Here is a 10,104-nt window from a genome sequence, read left to right on the forward strand (position 1 = left end):
TGGATCTTATAAAAGCACCTGCATAAATTTATTTTTCTAAATTTCATGCTTCATAAATTCAAGTTAGACTCAAAATATCACTCGTCCTACTGTGGTTTTTCTCTGCGTGAAATATTTATAATGAATTCATACAATAAAAGAATATTCTCTGGTATTAGTCACAATCGACCAACCTTCATGAGTGTTTTCTGCATGTCTACTACTGATAGAAACTTACAATCTTTTTCGTATAAAATTAAAACGTAAATATGAGAATAATTACATAATAGTTTAACCTAAAGTTCATTCATTCTTCACTCAGACAAATCTAAATTTCAAGTATCTGAAACATGAAAAAGAAACAAATCTAAAACTGGTTTACGATCAGTACCACATTGTGGGAAGAATCATGCAGGTTACAAACTAAGAACTATATCAGAACATAAACCAAAGCATATATGCATGCAGATTCCATGAACAAAACAAAATGTCCAACCAACCCAAAAAACCACAGTATCATAGGTAAACGAAAGCTTCAAAATTGAAGTGAATGAAGAAAGAGGTTCTTTCCTTTTCTCAAAAACCCTAGCAGGTAGCCCTGGTTCTTTTTCTGCAACCCTTTTCTGGCACATTACTTTTACACATAGGAAAGAAAGAAAGAAATTGAAGGGGTTAAGTTTGAATTGGGTTGGAAGAGGGGTTCTCTGTCCTGTCCAATGCGTTGTCGTTGGATACGTAGGACACACCCTGCAACATTATGTGTGTCGTGTCATGTGGAAACAAACACAACACAACCCTTTTGGCCTTCTTAGGAGTTTCTCTTGTGACTCACTATATCTCTATATATCTTCTTCTACTCTCTCCCTTTTAACCCAAACATGACCCTTGAATTGTCAAAACTGTATATATCAACAATGTTGGTGCTACCACCATGCATATGCATGCCTACCTACTCCTCCATCCTTTCTACTTACCTTCCACGTTTCAACTTCTGCACTCACTGACTTCTTACATATGCGTTTTGCCTTTATTCAAGCTGTAAAGTGATTCCTACCTTTAACCATTGGGTTTTCACATTGCTATACTGTGGGAGTTTCAGAGATTTTTCGTCATAGCTCTTAACATTAAATTTAAACAATCAAAATATAGTTTTTGTTTCAATGCATTTAAATTTATGATCAACATCTTTGATAGCAAGAAAATGTTGATCAGACATTCTTTAATACAACATCTGTCTGTTATCTAACTTTCTGAGGCAGTGTGGAAGAGAAGTTCAAGACCCAAGAGTTTGAATAGCAACTTTTCGGATATTTCATAATTGCAAATATATCCACATTCTTCATTTTCCTTGAATGACAGATCCTCTATTTATCGTTTTCCAAAAAAAACTTTGGAAAAAATAATCAAATTTATAATATATCGATTCAAACTTTTGTTAAAAAATAAACTTTAACTCTAACTCAATTCAACAAAATCAATTTGTAAGATAAAATTTTTATTTACTTATATATTATAAAATTGTCTTATTTTTAAGAACTCCCAACACATCTTTTACGTTGAAATATATATATTTTGAATGTGAGACTAAACATTAATGGATAATCCGATAAAAAATAAAACAATATGTCTAACAAAGAACAAATTTTTCAATAGAAGGCCACACAATAGACTAAGTAAATTACAAATTTTGTTATGATAAACTTTAAACTATAATTCTGATATCATGTTAATAAATAAACTTTACATATAATTTAATCTCAGAAAACTATTTTGTAAAATGAAATTTCCACTCACTTACGTATTATAAAATCGTTTTGTCTCTGAAGAGAATTTTCAACAAAATTCACTTTTAAGTAAATATCTGAGTCATTATGAAAACTTATTCTAAAATGATTTGCGGTAGTAAAAAAACCACATATGAAGATAGCAATCGAGTGTGGTTTGAGGAATCAGGTTTTGTCTGGTGCCATGTTGCACAGTAACATTAACAGCAACAGCAGCATCAGAGCATGCACCCAGAAGCCAAAGCGTACGAAAGGACGTTGGCTTCATTGTAGTTATATATTGTTTTGCTCTCACTATTGCAGTTATATATTACATGGTTTAGGTTTACCTAATTTTCATCGTCTTTTGCCATCAAAAGAAGAATCTATTACCAAATGCTGAGACAGATTTACGCACTATCTACAGTTAACCTTACTCTTTTCTTACCACACCATTAATATCTTGCATTGCTGTTTTTCTTCTTTTAAACTAAATATCTTTATTTTCATTTCCATTTTTTACCGTTGTCTATTTTTTATTAACTAGAAATTATGTTTCATAATTATTTTTTCGTCTATAATTTATTAACTGTCCTTTTTCCATAATAATACAATAGTAATAATATCTTATTCAATTAATAATATTTTAACAAGTAATTAAATAAGTAGTTTCACTAATATTGAGAGAGAGATAGGATTATCTTTACTTTTTCGATTTCTTAAGAGTGTCTAACATCTTCTTACTTGTCCTAAATATGTTCAAATTCAAAAAAAAAAAAAAAAACTGAAAATAAGATGTATTATTTACATTAATCATGGATATAAATGAAATTAACTAACACTATATTTTTGTTGATATTATACATTATGTGATACGTTACCTCTCATTAAGACAAATCATAATATATATTAAAGTTAATATTTAATTGAATAAATTTTCCTTTTTTTCCAAAAAAGTTATCCTTTTCTTGTTTTTCCTTCCTCACATATGTTCTAATCTTCTTTCTTTTTCTTCCTTTTTTCTTATAAACTTCATCTCCCTCAATTGTATTAATTGTTGGAGTAGTTGTTGGAAAATAGATGTGGATTGAAATTTGAAACAATTGGAAGGAGAAAAGGACTAGTGATTAATAAAAATCAAATTAAATAATAATTACATACAAGGCTAAACTTAACTTAACAAAATTGGTCAATTTGTTGTTTGAAGGAATTAATGCCTGCAACATGTACCTAATGAATGAGATGAAAGATCTTCACATCAGTACTAATTTTCACTTTCACACTTTAAAATGAAAATAAATCTTGATGTTCAAAGTTGCACTTTGATTAAAAACTACTAATGCTGGACCAAATGTATGGTGCTTCTAATTTTACTGCACGACAAATATTGGGAAAAAGATCTGAGTAGATTATACAGATTTCGAAAAGGGATATTTTGATTGGGAAAAGTAGAGGCTTTTACTTGCTGCAGCCCCAGTTTCTTTATGCACTTCCTATAAACTGGAAATGACTATTTTACCCTTTTTAAGAGTGATTTCCGGATTATATGTTCCGAGAACTTTCTCCAACAAGCCTTTTTGAATTTCTGGAACAATATTTTCGAGACGGAATTTCCAAAGTAGGTGATGTGGTGCAATGGTAAAAGGTGGTTGAGTCTTTTCCTGCTTTGTGGGGTGCATTTAGTAATTGTGGGGCTTCAGGAAACAATAGCCGAATGAATATATGTTTCGTGTGAGTACAGGAATTTGGGCTTTCTGTTTCCTAAATATGTTAAATGCCTAACTGAAGTTGCTAAACACCCCACTGGTTATTTAAAGTAAAAACATTACAACTTAATGCATGGAACGTAACTGTTCCTAAAATAATTGCTTTTAAGGTTAAATTGATGAAAAATCCTAGAATGAATTGTTTGTTGCATTAACAGCTTATATATAGGAAGCATCATTCAGTCATGTACCCACCATGCTCTCACCAACTTTCCACTATTGCAAGATCATTAAATTACAAAGCTAATAATCTGCAATAATTTCCAAAGGGAGGAATATTCTTTTGGAGCAAATGTTCAATATGGAAGAAAAATATAAATAGAACAAGTACAAATGTAGTTGAGGAATGTAAAATACCATACCAACTTTCTATATTACGTATGCAAAGTATATCACCGACTAAAAAATATTGACAAGTACAATGTAGTTGAGGAAGTTAGAATGGAGAACCTAAAATCCTACGAACATAATCACTTTGAGTTAAATTATTCTTGTATTTGTTAATCAGTGTTAAATTAGTTCTACAATTTTTCGTTATTTTAATTTGGTCCTTGTTTTTGTAAAAATGATTTAATTTGATCCTTACTGTTAATTTTGACAAAATGATGTTAAATTCAATATCACGTGTCAATTTCTTTTTTTTTTGAATTTTTTGAATTTTTTTTTATTTTTATTTTAATTTTGTTATTTTTACATGTATCACTTCATAATTGTACTCACAATTGTGTCATGTCTCAAAATGATTCAATCTGTCCCCTATATTTGTTTTTAGTTTCAATTTAGTCTCAATTTTTGTAAAAATGAAGCAATATTGACCCTTGTTAAATTGACACTCAAATTAATTTTTGTATAAATCTTATGATGATATTCTTACTAAAATTGACATTTTTATTAAATATTTGTACAAATAATTTTAAACAAGCTTTTTTTAGTTTTATTATTAAACAAAGTTAAACCCCAAACTTAATTTTAACAATTAACAATTTTGTCATCATATATAAAGGTATCAAGTGTACCCATATTATACAAACTTAGTGAAGATTAAAAAACAAATAACTTGTCACACATCAGTTTAGGAATTAAATTTCAAGTTCAAAACAAAACTAAAATTTAATGTTTAAACTAAAATTTAATGTTTTGTATAGAATTTAAAGTTAATTTAAAATATTTTTAGAAATATTTAATATAAACGTTAATTTTAGTAAGAATATCATACGATTTATAAAAAAGTACATTGAGTGTCAATTCAAGAAAGGACAATATTGGTTCATTTTTATAAAAACTGGGACTAAATTGAAACTAAAAATAAATATAGAGACCAAATTGAATCATTTTGAGATGTGACACAATCGCAAGTGACACGTGTAAAAAATAAAAAAAATCAAAAATAAATAATTGATACGTGTTGTTTACTTTAACACTGTATGATTAAACTAACGATAAGGAATAATTGAATAATTTTTTAGAAAATGATGATCAAATTGATACTGAAAAAAACTTGAAGACTAAACTGATATTAAATTGAGAAATAAAATTACCAAAAGAATAATTTAACTAAAATTTTAATAGTGTGTCTGGTTTGGCGTCATTCAAATGTGTAATTGGTTTCGATTATAAAATTCACGTCAAATTAACTAAAATTTTCACGTTAATGTGAAGCAAATCCATCGAAGAATCGATTCGATCTTTTCTCGAAGCATTGCCAAACACAGGCTAAACCTCCTTAGACTTACCAGAAGCATCATAAGTATGTTGTACGTATCATGTCATGTCAAAGTTCTTTATATTTATTTTCTACATTTATATCTTTTCCCTCGCATCAAATTCTCTAAAATTTTAAAATTCAAAATATTAATAACTACAAACAAAATAACATTCCAAACCAGAAATGTATGTCAACCGTCAAGATATTATAATGGGGAAATTTACACTTCCAACAATAAACTACTCACTTCAAACATGTTTTTGTGAATAAAGAGATGAGTATTTTAGAAATTTAAAAGGGAACAAATTTGTTTGACCAAAAAATCAGTTAAAGGCCATGAGTTTTATCACAAGAATCAAAGAAACAGCTTTAAGTTCTTACTTTGTATTGGTGAAAGGTTACGTGCAAGTAAACTGGTACAAGACATAAACAAGGCTCTTAAAAATTTAAAAAGGGAACAAAATTGTTTGGTTAAACACCCTCACTTTTATCATAGGAATCCAATGACAACAAGTACCACTTCAAATGCTTTAACTTTTTACTTTGTCTTTGTGTTGAAGATTTGGTGGAACTAAACTATTATAAGTTAATGGTTGGTACAGAAGTATTAGTGATTTAATTGCAGTTGTTTTTGTGATTTAATTACGAACTAAAATAATATCATATCTCATATGTTTTTATTTGTTTCATGTCGAAAGACACAAATTTTTTTTAATTATAGATTGAAATCAATTTTAATAATTATTATTATAATATAAAAGAAAGAAAATAAAGATGTGAGAATAAAAATTTTTTACTGAAAATATAAGATATTTTTCTTTTTTTTGCCAACAACTATTTTTATGTATAAAATCTTCATTTAAGAAGCCCTTTAGGAGAATTATTTCTATACATGTTCTTCCTTTGGCTTGACTCTCGACATGTTTTTCTTTGAAATTGTTTGATTAATTATTATCTCATGATTAAAGAATTAAAAATGAAAATCAATATAAGGTACTTATTTAATAAGTTACTAATACGATATACATCTATATCCAACTTTCAATAAATTGTTTTATCAGTTGCTTGGACATTTAAGAGTACAAAATAATAAAAGTTCGTTAGTTAACTTTAAGGAATTTCAATTATTATTGAAAGGCATAAATCTAAACATATTCACAATTTTTAGCCTTTTAGTGTTAAACTATTTTGTTTTTATAATTTTAAAAGTCATAAGGCTCCACTTAATAATGATATAGCCATCCACTCATACCATTTTAGTTAATATTATGATATATAGTATATAATCTAATATGTGCAACTGCATTGTATATCATTTGTAAGTAATCGTAAAATTTATTTATCAAAACTTAAAAATAACAAAATCGAATAGAAAAAGTTAAAGAATAATAAAAGTAAAGTTTAATCGCATTTATCAAGATTAAATCATATTTTACCAAAAATATATATAATAATCTCCATTGGAACTTGTAACTACCATTTTGAAATCCTAAGCAAAAAGGCAAAGGCAAAAGGCATCTAGTATTTTAGAAATAATGTTTTTAATGTAAAGTCCAAAAGCAAAAGTGGAAAAGGTGAAGGCAACTAAAATTCATTATAATTCTTCATCTTTTTGAAAGTTAAAGGCACTGCTAATATGAAATTGTTCTTAATTTTGTGAATAAAAGAAGAGAATGGATGGATCGTTCTTTTGAGAAAGTGACCAAACACGATAGAAAGGAAAGTGGGGATCTTTCATCATTCTTTCCTTTCTTCCTTTGCATCTTCTCATCCTCACCTAAACTTCCCAGATGCAACCATTCATTTCTCATCGTTCTTTCTTATTATAATCTTAACATGTAAATTAAGAAACAAACAATATTAAAAGGCATATTATTTATAAAATTATAATGTGGAACTTCCAACACCCCCTCACATAAGGTATATTTATCCCGTATGTGGGACTAGAAATTAGTGGGTGATCCGTTAGTGAGTGGAACAAAATATTCAATAAAGTTCGTTAAGATAGACTCTAACTTGGTTCTGATACCATGTTAGAAGTGAGTTTTAAGTCTAACTCAATCCCACAAAACAAGTTTGTAAGGAGAGATTTCTCACTTATATATTAAAAATTGTCTTATCTCTAATTGATGTGAAACTTTCAACAATGAATTATCTCAATTGAAATATTGATGTGTAATTATATATAAGTTTTCATTAATTAGTGAAAAAAACAAAATAAATAAAAGAGAATATATAGTTGCAACATTCTAACCCATATACAAAATTGTCACACAATAATAATGAAATCATAAAGATCGAGAAATATGTAAAAGATTCACATTTGTGGGTTGGTCTGTAGAAAAATAATTATGAAAGTATTCTTTTGAAAAATAATTATATAAACTTACTTTGTCATTTGTTTTAATTTTAATGCAATAATCATGCTCATCGTTTCGATCTAACAATGAAAAGTATAATAATGCAATAAGTCATATACTTTTAGTTACGTCTCAAATTTATGGTCCCTTCGGCTTTTTGTGTTACTTAAGAGTTAAGCATGTTTGACGTAAACATGTTGACCAATATGGAAATAATTGTATTTTCTTTTTTAATGAATGTAACTATCTTTGTTATACATTACTCTTAACTTATATAAATAATATCATGACAGTTACAGTAAAGTATAAACTAATAAAAGTTTTTCATGCATAATAGAGGAAGGTAGCAATATTTTTTACATATGTATAAAATATTCCAAAAGTAATTGATTTGCTGATAGATATAGAAATAAAAATTTCTCACATGCATATATATATATATAAACATTTTTTTCATAATGACTTATTTTAAAATATATGTTTTTGAGCTAATTAGTTTAACAGAAGAAATCACCATTAAAAAATACTTTTTGTTTATCGTGTATTTTAAAAATAATTACAGGCGGACGAAAATAAAAATATGTTATTTTAAACAGGAACGAAATACTATGTGCTTTTAAAAATTTAAAATTAATTAGTAAATATCAACATTACTTTTTATTCTTAAACAAATTGTGATAATTAAACTGTGGAGAATGTTATTGTTCGTAAAATTACAAAATATAAAACGGAAAAATTATACCTAATTCACCGATCATTTTATTGACGGAGTTAATTTGATATTGACTATAAGTTCAACATTGAGTAGAAATTGACTAACAAAACATATCTGTTTAGTTTTAACGTTGTTGTTCTTCCTTCCTCTCATTGTGACATTGACGTTATCCATGAGTGATATTCATCGCTGGATGTTTCATAAGTCAACCTTTACACTCGCACTTTGTCCTTCGTCTTAGTGTTTTTCTTTTTCACTTTTATAATTCTAGCACCAGAAGTTTGATTGGGAGTAGAATTTGTGAGAAAGTTTTTTTTATATATTTTAGATTAATGTTTATATGATATGTAGATAAGTGTTGCTATTTTTTAAAATTATAAAGTTAAACATATATTATATAAAGACTAGTTGAAACATTTACAGGTAATATTTTTTATTATTTACTATTTTTATTTTTCAATTTTTGAAAGAGTATAATATGTGAAGCAAACATGGGTCATCTCATGTTGCTGTTAAGAGCAAAAGAAAAAATAATATAAAACATAATTATCTTTTATTAGGAAAGACGTAAGAGATGGACCGCTTGATGTCTCAATTATTTATAAAGAGACTTAACGCTACATTTAATTTAAAATCTTAATATTTAATATTTGTGGGTCTTTTTTTTATTGTTCAAATATTCAACTTTTCATTTTTTTATTTAATACGAGATTTTCAACTTATATTTAGACTAGAATGACAATACAACGAACGCGCATTTTTTTTATCTTATATTCTTTTTCAAAGCAAAGTTTTATTTACACTCACATATTCAAATTTAATGATATAAATTTTGATCTCATCCTCGTCTCCATAATATAACAATATATGTGTTTATACCGTTCTCTTATTAATTATTAAAAAAATTTGTTAAATAAAACAATATTAATAAGTATTCAATTTGAATGAAGTGTTATTATTTCTTGAATATCAAATACTTTTTAAAAATTATAATTATATATATTTAAAATTAAAGTACCAAATATAATTTTATAAGAATAAAAATGTTATCAAATGCAAACATCAATGAAAATAAGTTGATAAAATTTAAAAATGTTTTTAGAAAATTATGAAAGAAAAATAAATATTCAAATTAAAAAACATTTTAAATGTTTCTTTATTTTCATTCTTCAAATTCTAATGAAATGTTTTTTTATATTATTTATTCAATTGAAAAGTTTATGTTATTGATTACTTGAATGGAGAGTTAAACATTCTCCTGCGAAAAGAAAATTAAACAAATAACATAAATATTAAAAATAAGTATAAATAATCAAATGTGAAACCTACAAAATATCTAATTGACACGTCATTCAAACACAACCCCATAAAAATTGTGATATGAGAAAAATTTCATGATGTCAAACAATTAGAAAAAAGAGAAAAAGTGTCCATATTAAAAGATGAAGAGATATAAAACTAAAGACTATATATGTATATATACACACATATACACACTAGGTTATCAAATAGACTGAGTATTTTAGTAATTTAAATCAGAACAAGGATTGGACAAGAACACGTCATATATGTATATATTTATCCTCGTCCACATACCTAATTGAAAAAAATGCATATTATTTAAACACATACCCGTATTCAATCAATGTGAGGATTTCTCCTCAAAATGGGATAGGTTTGAACAATACATACGGGGACAAATTTATTTGACATCCCTAATTTGGATTGCTCTAATTGTTCCTAACAAGCCTAATAGTTTCACATCGATTAAGAGTCGAAGTCCAAGGCAGTTTAAATACTTATATCTCCTTTCACC

This window comes from Vigna unguiculata, chromosome 1 (genome assembly GCF_004118075.2).
Source record: "Vigna unguiculata cultivar IT97K-499-35 chromosome 1, ASM411807v1, whole genome shotgun sequence".
Taxonomy (NCBI): Eukaryota; Viridiplantae; Streptophyta; class Magnoliopsida; order Fabales; family Fabaceae; genus Vigna; species Vigna unguiculata.